Below are 15,000 nucleotides of genomic sequence, written 5' to 3' on the forward strand. Positions count from 1 at the left end.
ACATGTAAATAATGCACTCTGTGTTTTTGTGTCTAGCCGCAGTGTTCCGGCTACCGGAGGGCTTGTTTCAAGAAAGCTACATTATACAAACAGACCTAAATGACAGATTTGACAATTATGTCATTTGTAAATGTCAGTTCATCCATGCAGATTCAGTGCACACAAGCGCGTTCTTCATACTGCATGGTTTATTTGTAAGAGGGCCTTGGTAATTAAATGTGTAGCTGAGCCAAGTGTTTGATTACTGCATGGAACACACTCATCTAAACAGTACTGTGACCTTTCAAAGCAGGACTTGTGTCCATCATAGTATACGTCATTCACAACTCATATGCATCTGATCTGCCTGCAGTGACAGTGGTCTGAGATGGCTTAGCCACTCTAGCCTTAGAGATGTGATAACATACTTGCTCTCCTGAGAAGCTACACTGTATTCATTTAAAATGCTGCACAGAAATGAGGAGAGAGGCACCTACTGACGAAAAAATACGGTTACCTCACTAACGTATGTATTGTTACCTCAGTGTAAAAATATGTGATGTTAGAAGATAGCAGGAAGGGTTTTTAGGAAGTGCCCCACAGAGCAGGTGTTTCTGGTTGAATTGTAGTGTTCTGTGTGTAGTAAAGTCAGTTCCTCATACGTGCTTTATGGGTGTTTCCCCACCTGCCTCACAATATAAACTCATTTACAGTAAGAAGGACAATTTGTGCAATAATGAACTGACTTTTTAATGACTTCACCCATTAAAGGTTGCCTGCTACGTGTTGCAGACAGACATAAAAGAGAAATAAATATTTTGTTCAGACTTTGGACGTTGGTTTGTAGTAAATTCTAATGTCTAGGAACTCATTTCACTAGCATTTTAAAAATGTTCATCTTTATCAGTCACCGTCCACTATAACTTCATTAACGGTGTGATAAACAAGCAAAGGCGATCTGTGTGATCTGTTTGAACAGAGACCCTCACGATGTTCCGGGGCCTGAGTGTGATGGGAAGGGGCAGGGTCATGTGGTGCCCTGACGGGGCTGCACTGTTGCCCTGAGGGGGAGCAGCAGTGTTCGGTGTGGGAAATGCATTGTGCTTGTCGTTTAGCTCAGGGTCAGCAGACCGTGGTTGACCAGACGGGGGGAGAGAGAGAAAAGATGTATGTGACAGTTAACACCCCCCCCCCCCCTCCTCCACCCCCAACTGCTTCAATAGAAAGAGGTTTGAATCGAAGGGAGGGTAATATGTCAAACTTGCGCTAATAAGAACATCAATAACTGTCGCTGACAGAATGATTGTTCCTTTTTTAAGTTTAACTGGTTAACAGATACCCCAAACTCATTCAGCTGTTGATAAGTCCGGTCCCACACTCTGGTTTGAATACGTTGTAGTGTGTATAATTTGTGCTGAGTAAAAATACAAGTGGAACAGAAGTTTTTAAGAGTAAAATACAGTATTACACTACTCAAAGCTGTGTATAAATTATTACTCTGGTGAAGAAGAACCTTGAAGCCAATCAAGCAGTTCTTACTATGACATACATGAACATCTCCATTAGACCATAGCTAATTGACAAGTGTTTGAACAATGGCGATAATCTTTGAAGCTCCAAAGTCATACAGGAATCCTCACTGGCCAAGAATGGCTTCACTCACCAGCCCATGTTAAGTTGACGTGTTTCTGGCAGGCATTTGACAGACAACTCACTAATGATCATTCTCCTGTGGCTGAGCTTCGACCCTGTGACCTTTCCCTGCCTCTACACCGCTGCATCACTGCTTGAGCTTCGTTCAGTAGACCAGTGAGAGCCTCGACCCTGGAATAGGAACACACACACACACACACACACACACACACACACACACACACACACACACACAGAGGCACATACATGTTCACATACACACACACACACACACACATATGCACATACATTACATCCTTACACATATGTGCATATACACATACACACATATATCCTTGTGTGTACGTGTAGGCACATGCCTTTACACACACACACGCACATATCTTTATACATGTGTGTACACACATTTTCACATGTACACACACACACACACACACACACACACACACACACACACACACACACACACACACACACACACACACCACTACAGTGGTGCTTGTCCTTATTTAGTGGCGCTTGTGCTCACTGTGTGTTCTCAAAATAAGGCCACAAGTGCACATTTAAAATATGAAACGAGGCCGTCGATTATCTGACTTGGACATCTTCCACTCTATGACACCATTTCCAGCACAACGAAGGGGTTGGATGACCTCACCCCCTTGTCCAGCAGGGTGGGGTTCTGATAGGGCAGGGTTGTGTGTCCACAGGTCTTGGTGCACAGGCATCTCGATTGTTCAAGCTCTGCCAAGTCCCTGTGGGCTACACGTCCCCAATACACACACAGAGACAAGAGAGAGGGAGAGGGTCTCCTGGGACCGGCTTGATTCCCACAAACCATCTCAAAGCTCTTAAGAGTGTCTAATTAGCTCACCATCTGCTAGTGACACTACACCAGTTGCACACAGCAGACTACTGGGAGACAGACGCATTGTGCTTTGCAGAACTTTCCACTTCAGTGGCAATTGCCTGGAGAGGCTGAAGACCTGCAGGGTGGAAGTGGGGGCAGGAGCCGGGGTAGTGGTGGAGCAGAGGGTGGGGCAGGGGTAGTGGTGGAGCAGAGGGCAGGAGCCGGGGTAGTGGTGGAGCAGAGGGTGGGGCAGGGGTAGTGGTGGAGCAGAGGGCAGGAGCCGGGGTAGTGGTGGAGCAGAGGGCAGGAGCCGGGGTAGTGGTGGAGCAGAGGGTGGGGCAGGGGTAGTGGTGGGTGGAGTAGGGGGCTTATATTAGGAAGAGGAGGGGGACAATGTTGGACATTTGTAGCAAATCTAATATAGCCGCAGAGCCTTTGTGTGTGTGTGTGTGTGTGTGTGTGTGTGTGTGTGTGTGTGTGTGTGTGTGTGTGTGTCCAGCAATTCCAGCTGACCCCACACACAAAGACTGTGTAGTTCTCTGACTGCAGTCATTTAGCCCAGAATAGAATAAAGCAGAGGAAGCAAGCAGACAACTGCATGACTCAACATTTAAAAGAAAGAAGCATGAAGTCATAATCTTTCTCAGCACTATGACACCCAACCCCCCCCCCCCCTTCACGGAGCCAGCGGTTTGCAGCAGCTGTGAGGCGTCCACTGCAGACAGAGCGGCGTTGGTATGGAGCGGGCATGACGTGTGAAGGTAGCCTGGCTTCATCCACAGCTCTGACACTGCTTATGGACGTTCCAGTGTGTGTGTGTGTGTGTCTGTGAGTGTGTGTGTGAGTGTGTGTGTGAGAGTATGTGTGCTTGTGTGTGTGTGTGTCACTGGGGAGTAGACCTTTAAATGCAGCGCTGTGATGATGTGCAAGAGGCTGGGAAAGAGCTGTTCAAGTGATAATGATCCCACTGACATCTCAGTCAAAATTGTGTGTGTGTGTGAAGACAACTAATGAGAGGCCATTTGTAAATCCAATTTGTAAATCAAGTGTTTTGTTGTCCATCACTCTGCACCTAAATGAATATGGATAAGTCCTTCAGGAGAAAAAAAAACAGAAAGAAAGGGAATGCCTTTACCCCGGGATAAACCAGTTCTGATAAACCAGTTCTGACAAACCAGTTCTTATAAACCAGTTCTGAGTGATGTAACAGTGCAGTCCGTTTCTGGCACACGTGTGTGTTTGTGCTTGCAGACCTGCACACGTTGCACACCAAGCTGGTGAAGAAAGTTTGTGTTCCACAGGCCTAAACAGGAAAACACAAGCGAGTGAAAACACATGGCACCCCAACCATTAGGCCCTGTGAATTCCCATTAAAAGGGAACATTCTGCCTGGTGACCCGGGAACATGAGTTAATTTATACAAAGACAATGACTCAAGCTTTGCAAGCTTTCTGTACGAAGAAATCTCGTACCATGGGCAGGTCTCAAATTAGCCTCCCCAGCGGGAAGGCTTAGAGGTTCCGGGGGGCGGTAAGGGGTGAGTGCATGTGTGTGCGATGGGTGGGGGGCTAACAGCTGTGCACAGCTGGAGAACGCCCTCCAAACCCCCTTGTGCGCCACAGCATGAAAACCTCCTAGTCAGAGCCTACCACCAGCCAGAAACATCTGTCACCTTCTCTATGGGCTCAGGCACGGAGAGAAAAGGGTGTTCTGAATAAGAACAGACGTTAAGATAATAGCAGGAGTTAAAAAGGAGGTCGGACACAGCCAGGATGGAGAGCCAATGACAAAAGAGGCTCTCCATCACACACACACACACACACACACACACACACACACACACACACACACACACACACACACACACACACACACACACCTTTACCTTCACCACTGTAGCATCAAGTTTACAAGTTGTGTGTATATGTTTGTGTGTTTATTTGTAACAGTGTAACATTATTTATGATACCTGTAATCATCCTATCAATTTTCCCAGGAAAAATTGTCGCTGACTTTCACATTTCGGTTCATTTGTAGGGACAGTATCCCATAAAAGCTCTGACAGCATCACAAACACCTGAAGGACAAACTAAGCAAACAGAACCTCTGATTTGGACTTTCTCTCACCCATGACGTGCATGACATCCATGACTGTCCTTAGTTCATTCTCTTTTTGTAATCACACACACTTGCACAAATTTGGGCATTATGCAAACACCTTTATTCAGGCTGACCTACATAGCTGACATATTTTATACACCATCCATTTACACAGCTGGACACACACACACACACACATACAGAAGCCATGAACATGACCTTATCTGGCCTATGGTCTCGAACTCCTCTGATCTAACAATAGGCAGTCCCCCCAGGATTTCGCGGGCCTTTTTTGTGATTGTTGCGGGCTAAAATGTTTGATGTTGCGGGTGTTTTTAAAAAAAATTGCGATGGAAGTTGCGGTGTGTTTTTGCTTTTTTGTGAGTACATTACAATAGGGAGTAAATGTAAATGGCGAACATTAATTCTTGACGGGGAGGGGGGGCGGGGTTAGCGAACGTAAGTTGTTACCGGGCGGCCTGTAAAATGGACACAAATTAAGTATTATATCGACATCGATCGCCAGTGGTTGGCGCCAGAGCGAACTAGTAACTCATAGATATGGATCAGAGATAAATAAATTTTATCTCTGACTTTAAACTTAATCTCAGTTCAAAGTTTAAACTTATAAACTTTATCTCAGACCCTCGCCGCTTGCGTGCGCTGCAGTGACTTCGCGGGCTGCCGTTGCATTGTGGGGAGTGTAGTGTTTGTGGGTGCAAAACACCATCGGGCGGCTGTGGCCTGCGGGCCGGTTCTAATAGTAATTAAATATCATCCAGGGGGCCATAGATAATCAATTCGCGGGTCGGATCTGGACAGTTTATCCCCGTTTTCATGTAGTGTACCGGGATACTGCTTTTCCCGATCTTTTTGCCGTTATTTTCGTCGCTCATGCTGCTTTCAGTCTGCTCCTCTTGAACGTATATACGGAGGTAAGGCGGGAGTTTGTCGACGTCACATCAAGACGACATCAGTGATTGGTCAAATTTGCGGGAAAGTTGCGGTGATTGGCTGAAGTTGCAACACCGCCCTGAATTCGCGGGGTTTGCTTGAAGTTGCGTTGAAGTCGCAAATCGCAACTTTCTGGAGGGTCTGAATAGGAGAAGGGTTGAACTCATTCACTACAAACTCTGACATTTCACATTTCCCAGAAGTCCCGGAGTCTCCAGCATTTTAATAGGGTCTCCCTGATACCTGCAAATTATAGAAAATATTTCAAAAGTCATATTTTTTTAGACTGAGTGAGGAAAAGACGTACACACAAATCAGGCGTCTGGATCTGCTACCTTCCAGAAATTAGTTTTTGCAAGATTGGATGTCTACTGTTTAAAGTAAACTGTTTACTGATGCTCAAGCATATGTTTGTGTAAAGTTCATCCTGTGCACAGAACTAACTGCTGTTGCTCCCCTCGAAGTGCATTCTGTTGTTCTTAGCCAGTTTGGGAGCAGCTACTCAACAAGATCGTGCTTGGCAGCATGTATCATATAAGATGCATGTTAGCCCCTTCCTCCTAGCATGTGTTAGCCCCTTCCTCCTAGCATGTGTTAGCCCCTTCCTCCTAGCATGTGTTAGCCCCTTCTTCCTAGCATGTGTTAGCTCCTTCCTCCTAGCATGTGTTAGCCCCTTCCTCCTAGCATGTGTTAGCTCTTGTGGTAAGGATGTGGTATGTGATGAAGGGAAGTGGCGATGATAATTGTGCTACCCACATATCAGATGCATTGTCCTGTACCTTGCACTGTCCTTTTTTACTTAGCACCTTTTCATTAAGTAAACTTGAAACCCAGTTGAAACCTTTTGACAGGCTATGGAAATGCCAGGTTCTGGAACTGTGGCTCCCGTAGAATTGTAGAACTTAGATTATACCACAGTTAGGTCCGACCCTACAATGTGATTGGCTGAGAGGCGATCTAGGAGTGCCAATATTACACGTTATAGCACTGTAACCGAAGCTCTCCATGTATTACTCCGCCACATACAGGTAACCTAGCAACGAAGCAGCGTTTACAAGCCAAACAGCGCAACTACACACAAGCAGCAACATTATCAAAATGAATTACAGGGAGCTCGTTAAATCTATTGGCTTCTATCTATTTATTCTGGCTCATAAAGGTGAGAATATGAAGGAACTAATAGGAACATTTGTCTAGTATGAACTAGTACATTGGCACTATTGAACACACTCCAATGAGCCTAAATCTATATGACCAGCCTGATTCCTCCAATGAGCCAAGGTTTGTCACGCTCACAAACAATGATTTGGATGAGCTGAAAATGCAGAGAAACGAAGTTAATATCGTAAAACAAATGTCCTGAGCTCTTAATGTATTTACATCCTGGTTAAAAATCCATTATCAATAATTGTTGTACTTTATTTTTAATAAATACAATTTTATCAACAGTTGTTTTTGTGTATATTTACCTCTATAATATTTATTGGGTAAGGCTGTTATAGTGTTGTGTAAGTTTAGCAGCGAGCCATTGAATGGAACTATTTTAACTGGCGGAGTGTTTTTAACCAAACAGGTCGTATTTTTTCGTCCTCTTTAACTCAAAATCTTTCAATAAACAGCGATAATGGAACTGTGGTATAATCGTAATAATACACTCAAGGTTCGTGCTATAACGTGTAATATTGGCACTGCTGTGCTGATCTACGGCACTCGGCCTGCGGCCTCGTGACGACCGCAGCACAGCAGTGCCAATATTACACGTTATAGCACTCCCTCTCGTGTATTATTGCGTAATTGTGGGATTGTGAACTGTGGAACAGTGGAACGACGTAACTGTAGAACTGCGTAACTGTAGATCTACGTAACTGTGGAACTACGTAACTGTGGACTTAGCGAATGATGAATTTGAGCTGATGCCTCTACCAGTGTGTTTCATGCTCCCATCTTGTACCCCGGCTGCCACCAGCTCTTCACATCTACTTCACACTTGAAGAGCTGTTTACCTACGAGCCAGCACATTTGGGCTCAGGTTCAACAGTGAAGCAACACATGATCAAAGTGGAGTCATGAGGCGGCTCCCTGTCATATGTTACCGCTGACCTCATTCAGACACTGAATGTACATCCATCACACGTACATGAGGCAATATGCACACACCTATGTATACACACACGCACGCACGCACGCACACACACACACACACACACACACACACACACACACAAAACACACACACACAAGCACACAAAAATCAGCAGCAGGTCCTGCGGCTGTACATGACACGCCACTGCAGGTGCAAGCACAGGTGTGAGGGGGCGGGACCTGCACTGTCACCGTGACAATAGACACCCATTGTTCCAGTTTGGCCCTCCCTCTGGGTTGCCTGGGATGGTGTTGTTATCATGTTTTTGAATGTGTCACGTCTCTCTCTCTTCCTCTCCCCCCTCTCTCTCACTCTTTCTCTCTCTTTTTGTCCTTCTCTCACTTACTCTCTCTCCCTCCCTCTCTCTGTTGATAGACACACACACACACACACACACACACACACCAAATGAGAAAGGTCAAAGATGAAAAGTGACAAAAAAAAAGCTTAATGTATTGTATCAGTATTTCACACCTGTGCATAGCTGATTAATTTTTGGAGAAACCAAAAAGTTAATAGATAGATGAAAATGCCTGACACACAGGAACTGTGACACTGTATCAGTCTGCTCGGTTGCACAGTAAATGAGTCACAGATTATTTGGGTAAAATGCAACGAACCTGGTCTGAAGTGGTGAACAGAGAGAGCGCTGGATTCCTGCTGGAGCAGAGTGCAGCTCTAAGAATAACCACCGCTAACATCCCATGCTAATAGCAGGACCCAGGCGGACACCCCTAGTGGCCCGCCACTGCTCAGGGGCCAGCAGAGAGCCATCTGCTGCTCTCCCTCCTCTTCCTCCTCTTCCTCTCACAGTCCCAGTCACTGCTGGAGTCACATACACCAATATACACTGTCCAATACACATACAAGCAGACACACATACACAGGAGTGTGTGTTCTCTCTTAAGAGCCTGGTCTACTGTCCCTCAGCACACAGTTACCACAACAACTGAATTTAATACACTGCCTCACAGAGCAGTATCAACAAACGTATCAACAAAGTTCCATTAAGTATCAACAAGGTTCCATGTTAACTCATCTTTATGTAGTATTAATTCCTTATGTAATATTAGTTTTTTAGCTTTGAATTAGCTTTAAATTTCAACAAGTATGAAATCATGCTGAGCTGCAACCTTACGGAGGTGTGCAGGGGGCAACGGGCTTGTTGAGGATGTGCAGGGCAGTGATGGTCCAGGTAGAAGACAGGGTCACCTGGATCAGTACCTTCATCAGAACTGCTGCTCACGCCACTGTTTGTGCTCCTGCCTTAGACTGATTGATGTACTAATTCAGAACATCAGTTACCGTTAGCTTTACCAGGAAAACCTGAAAAACTGGTTATAGGAACCATAAACCCAACTGAAAAGCACACACACACACACACACACACACACACACACACACACACACACACACACACACACACACACACACACACACACGTTTCTAAGCCTACTATACAATAAGTAGGTAGTAAGTGCATCCGGAGATATCTAACGTCTAGTGGATGAAGCTCAGCTGCCTACAAGATATAGTGTGTGTGTGTGTGTGTGTGTGTGTGTGTGTGTGTTTTCAGAGAGACCAGTGGAACTTCTTCCTCACACCAGCCACCAGCTGGTGCAATAAGCACTCACAAAATGGCAGTCACTTCAGTACAAACACACACACACACACACACACACACACACACACACACACACACACATACGCACATACACACACAGTGCACACAATGGCACAGATGGGCATGGACATACAAAAACAGCTTGTCCACACAGACTGACCAGTGACAGACAAATACATAAACACTGGTTTATTTACGTACACACCACATTCAAATACAGCACACAACGTCCCCATGGGCTCACACACACTCACACATAGACATACACACAAACATGTAGAACTGCTAGCAGCTATCTTATATGGATCAGGGACAAATTGTGAGATTATTTGTATGGCTAAAAGATACTGTGGAATAAAAAGAGAGAGTGAGAGTGAGAGACAGAATGAGAGAAACAGAGGAAAGAGAGAGAGAGAGAGAGAGAGAGAGAGAGAGAGAGAGAGAGAGAGAGAGAGAGATGCCAGTGTCCTAATAAGGCAGTGTCCTGCCACTGTGTGTTGGCCTGTCCAGGAAGACCACAGCTCTTCAGGAATAAGAACAAAGTTTAAGAGTGACACCATTCCTGAAAATAGATCCCATCTGTTTACCACACACACACACACACACACACACACACACACACACACACACACACACACACACACACACACACACACACACACACACACACACACACACACACACACACACACACCAGCTGGGGCCAGCTGCTACTAATGACTTTACCCCACAATACTTTGAGTTTGGGCCAAGCTCCCAGAAGCCCAGAAATGAGTATCAGCATGTGTGAGGTAGGAGCAAACACACTCACATGCAAACACATGTGCAAACACACACACACACACACACACACACACACACGAACAACTTAATGAAGTAACACAGATCAACATTTGATACCATCTCCCAAAGTCTCCTCACTTTGTGGTAGTTCTGGTTAAGTAAATAAAAGCTCTGTGAGAAAGGATCATTTGGCAGAAAGAACGTGAGTCTGAGATCGACGATGACACTGGATTCTGGCTCATAACCCAACACATTCTGGCTCATAAAGGTGAGAATATGAAGGAACTAATAGGAACATTTGTCTAGTATGAACTAGTACATTGGCACTATTGAACACACTCCAATGAGCCTAAATCTACGTTAATTAATAACAAACCACTGATATGGGTACATTCCATTCGGATGTGAAAATCTGAAAGTTCTAGATTAATATTTAGTTATCTTTGCCAGTGTAGCCACGTGAATGAATTCTTGGATCTAGAACTTACGAGTGTTGGGTAACTAATAATGGACTGAAATTGTTGACAGTTGGCGTAATCAGTCAGCGCAATAGTGCTGAAGCGTACGTCTGCTGTGAGAAATGAGATGTTGGCAAGAATCACAAGAATCTCAATCGAGAGCAGCGACGATCATCTGGGCTCATCTCTGTTTCTTCTGTTTTTCCCGCTGAAGGCCTCGTTAGACAGACTGGCTCTGGGCTGAAGGAGGAGACGCCTCGGTGGTCAGGGGCTTTGGAGCTTTTCCAAAAGGAAAACTATTCTATTAAAAAAGAAAAGGGAGATTCAACTAAGACTGAAATAGAAAAATGTTGGAGGTAAAAAGAAAGGCAGGAGAGAGAGGAGAGTGAGAGTGAGAGGAGAGTGAAAGAGAGGAGAGTGAGAGAGTGAGAGAGGAGACAGATGCAGAAAAGACACAACACACTTCGCCATCAGACCTAACATACAGGTTACTACAGATAAGCTACACACACACATACACACACACACACACACACACACACACACAACATACAGCTGGGCCTGCAGTAATTTTCATTCTCTTATCACCTCCAGCACTATCACAGACTAACAGGCATAGACTGAAATCCTGAAGGACACTGTTAGATGTAAGAGCTCCCTGTGCCGCTGATGCCTCTGCATGTAATGGCAGTCAAACATGGCCTGTATGATCACAGACGGATCACAGACGGTGCTGTACTGTTGCAGCATTGAGGACTACAGAACCCAAACATCTCACACAATGTCAGATTTGATTTTATGCATTTAATTTCGTTCTTTTGAAATTTCTACTGTAATAATTTTCTAGATTATTCAAGAAGAAAAAGTGAGACTATGCTGTTTCATTGTGTTGAATGTTTTACTGGAATATGCTGTGAAAATATTGAAAACCACCAATGTTATGACTGATACTGAACCATAAGATCAGTGTATGCTTACAGACCTGATACACTGACTTGTCCTGAACCGTTGCATCCGTGTATGCTTACAATCCTGATACACTGAGTCTGGTGGCAGCACATTGAATTGTGTCTCCATGTTGTCCTTGCAGGTGTGTGAGAGGATCTGACAGCTTGTGTGTCCACTACAAGCTGGTTCCCTTGATAAAACCTTCAACCAGTCTGTGTGTGGTAGGCGCTGACCGTATTCGAGTGGTTTTGGACAGCATAGGTTGCTGAAGAGACAGCTGGCGATGCACTCTTGATGTAGGGATTTTGCAGTAAAAATCAAGTGTATTTGATGCTAAACATAAAGACACAAGTTAAATGCATAGACACACACACACAGACACACACACACACACACACACACACACACACACACTCTACTTCAGCTTGCAGCTGTGAGACCACTTGCCCATGTAACTGTTGTGTTTGTCACATCTGTCTGTCTCGTGCTTCATCCTTGAATCCTGCACACACACACACACACACACACACACACACACACACACACACACACACACACACCTCAGTGGTGGTAGTAGGGCAGGTGCTTGCATGAGTCATACTACTCCGCAGAGAATGATGAGTCATTTCAAAGTTCACAGGATTTACTTCTGCCCTCTGTACACTATTGGCGCATTTCCACTAGGGCCTGCTTGGCGCGGTACGGTTCGCAACGGAACGGTACGGTCGCGTTGTGTTTCCATTACAATGGTGAACCACCCCAATGTGGGTGGAGTCGCTGTTGGCGCGCGGGTTGTAGTGTCGTGACATTATTTGTATGCGACCACAACACCGGCATTTGTATGCGACCACAACACCGGCACAACACCCCTTAACAAATAGCATTATTGTATCTTATTTATCTTTATCTTCATTATTGTATGTGGTTGCTCTAATTATTGATAATTTGGTATTACTCAAACAGGCTGAACACACCCTGCATAAAAAGCATCAGTCATACAATCAAATGAAATCAAACTTTATTATGAAATATAGATATTTAAAGTACAACATATGTAAATAATATAGTTATAGTTAAAAAAGTGCAAAAAGCAAATATATACGTATAGCTTTATATGAAATAAATATTTATAGTACTACAAGCAACATTTTGTGTGCTTTTACTGGCGTCTGTCTCGCATGGTGTTCACAAGTTCGCCAAGCACCCCGAGGAAAGCCCGGTTGAAGGAAACATTTTCCGCCAACTCCGCTCGCCTCGTCAGTGGAAGGGGAATCTTGAACGTAAAAAATAACAAATATTAAACACAAGCATTCCCGTGAAAGCAACAACAATATAGCGTAACTGCACAAAATGTGTAGCACGTCATCGCTGCTCATGCTGTGTTTATGGCTACAGCTAACTAGCAACTAGCAAGGCTAAGAGCTAGCTATTGTACAGTAGTGACTGTGGTGGTAACATTAACTACAAACACAGCTCTAAATTCCTGCGTTTACAATAGATGCGTTCATATTACGTTCATGTTACATCTTTTACGAGCCTAGTAGTAAAACTGTGAAATCACAATACACTCACCATTCTCCGTGGCCTCCAGCACCAACATTGCCGTGTCTATCCAGCTCTTTCTCTTCCGTTACTGGCTGGCCGGTGACCGTATATGACATCCATTTGCTGGAACCATTTCCAGTCTTTGCGGCTTGCTCCGCTGCGTCCGTTATGGTCCTTCACCGCCCGGTAATCGCGTTAAGCTTTTTTAGCTTGGACCGACCGGCACTGCTGAACGGACCGCTGGTAGCCATGAGTGGCCATTAGCGCGGAAACCTCGCTAAAAACCTTTACATTTCTAGTGGCCCCGTCCAGTTCGCCCTGGATTTTTTGATCGCTGATTATTAACAGAAAGGTTTGTACCTCGGCGTTTGACCAGGGAACAGACTTCGCTCCTTGGGTTTTAAAAATGGCTGAGGAGTCCATAGCATAGCGGAGGAGTCGCTCTTCTGACGCAACCTGTGACGACACTCCCTGGCCAATCAGTGTCATGCTGTTCCTCCACGTCACAGAACTGTACCGCTTCGGAACGGTTAGAAGCTCAAGCGAGTCGGTACGAAAAAAGTACCCAAAGGGGCCGGCTCAGAGGGTACTGGTACTAATGGAAACACTCACAAACCGTCGCGAATCGAACCGTACCGCGCCAAGCAGGCCCTAGTGGAAATGCGCCATATGTGTGTGTGTGTGTGTGTGTGTATGTGTGTGTGTGTGTGTGTGTGTGTGTGTGTGTGTTTCTTATGTGTGCACATGTGTGCATGACCTAGCACAAACCCTGTCTTCAGTCTCTGCATGTTGTCACCCGTATGATGAGTTTGGATCTAAACGCATCAATCTATTTTCTCATAAGGATTGTATTACAAGCTTTAATGGGAGAAGCTTGTAATTTGAAATTGATCTTCTACTTCTACAGGTTTAATGATAGCAAATAAATGACAAAAATAACGAACAACATCATGTCATTGCTTGTGTGTGTGTGTGTGTGTGTGTGTGTGTGTGTGTAAGTGTGTGGTCTTCACAGCACAGGTCATGTGACTGTTTGCTTTGGGTAAGATGATCTGGGATCGTTTGGTTGGACTGGGCCCCTCTGTGCTCACTGACATGGGGTTTGTTTGGATGGGCTTGGGTCATATGAGTCGTCAAGGGAAACGACTAATATTCACCACTCAAGACTAGTGATGCGTGTGATACAATGAAGGCAAATGTGTAGGTCTGTATGGAGCACATCTACATGTCTGCTGAAGTGTCCTACCTATTCTCAGTCTATGCAGTGAGATTTGCAAAGTGATACTGGTGCCCAGATTCTGATGACGTGGGTTCTGATGACGTGGGATCTGATGACTCGGGTTCTGGTAGAGCTGATGAGTGAGCTTGTAACATGCAGCTCCAGGTAGGGCTTTTGTCCTCACTGCAGACAATGTTCTTTGACACTGCTGAAAATGTTCTGGAAGGTTTGGAAGGTAGCAGAAAGGAGAGCAGGGACTTCAGGACTGCAGGGACTTCAGGGGCAGCCATGCAGGACGAGGGGGCTCCCCTGGCACTGCGGCTAGGAAACCCCTGACAAAGTCACGCTTTTAACAACTCTTCAGGTTTTCACACACACACACACACACACACACACACACACACACACACACACACACACACACACACACACACAAAACAGCTCTTCTCTCCTCATCCCTTTCCTTCCTTAGCAGTATGACCTGCTTTATTTTCACATAGAACAAACAGATGCAAACCATTCAGCAGATGGCAGGGGCTTCAAAACAACATGAAACACAGAGAGAGGACAAAAAAGGCCAGAAGAGAAAAAGAGGACAGAGAAAAGGACTGAAGAGAGAGTGAATGTATGGGCAAGAATAAGAGAGAGAGAGAGACAGAGAGAGGTTAGAGAGAGAGAGAGAGAGAGAGAGAGAGAGAGAGACAGAGAGAGAGAGACAGAGAGAGAGACAGGGAGAGGTTAGAA

The 15,000-nt window shown here is 45.1% G+C and overlaps 1 long non-coding RNA gene across 2 annotated transcripts; it reads right to left on the minus strand.

The window, feature by feature from the left end:
• Positions 1–5,010: 5,010 nt before the first annotated feature.
• Positions 5,011–9,222, minus strand: LOC143525163 (uncharacterized). 2 transcript variants are annotated; one of them, XR_013133581.1, is made up of 3 exons: positions 8,818–9,222; positions 8,300–8,504; positions 5,011–5,779 (listed from the first exon to the last, which is right to left on the minus strand). It is a non-coding gene; the product is annotated as an uncharacterized LOC143525163 (long non-coding RNA). The 2 variants fall into 2 exon arrangements; XR_013133582.1 differs by having other exon boundaries at positions 8,813–9,222.
• Between the last annotated feature and the right edge of the window lie 5,778 nt (positions 9,223–15,000).

This window comes from Brachyhypopomus gauderio, chromosome 10, assembly GCF_052324685.1.
Source record: "Brachyhypopomus gauderio isolate BG-103 chromosome 10, BGAUD_0.2, whole genome shotgun sequence".
Classification (NCBI taxonomy): domain Eukaryota; kingdom Metazoa; phylum Chordata; class Actinopteri; order Gymnotiformes; family Hypopomidae; genus Brachyhypopomus; species Brachyhypopomus gauderio.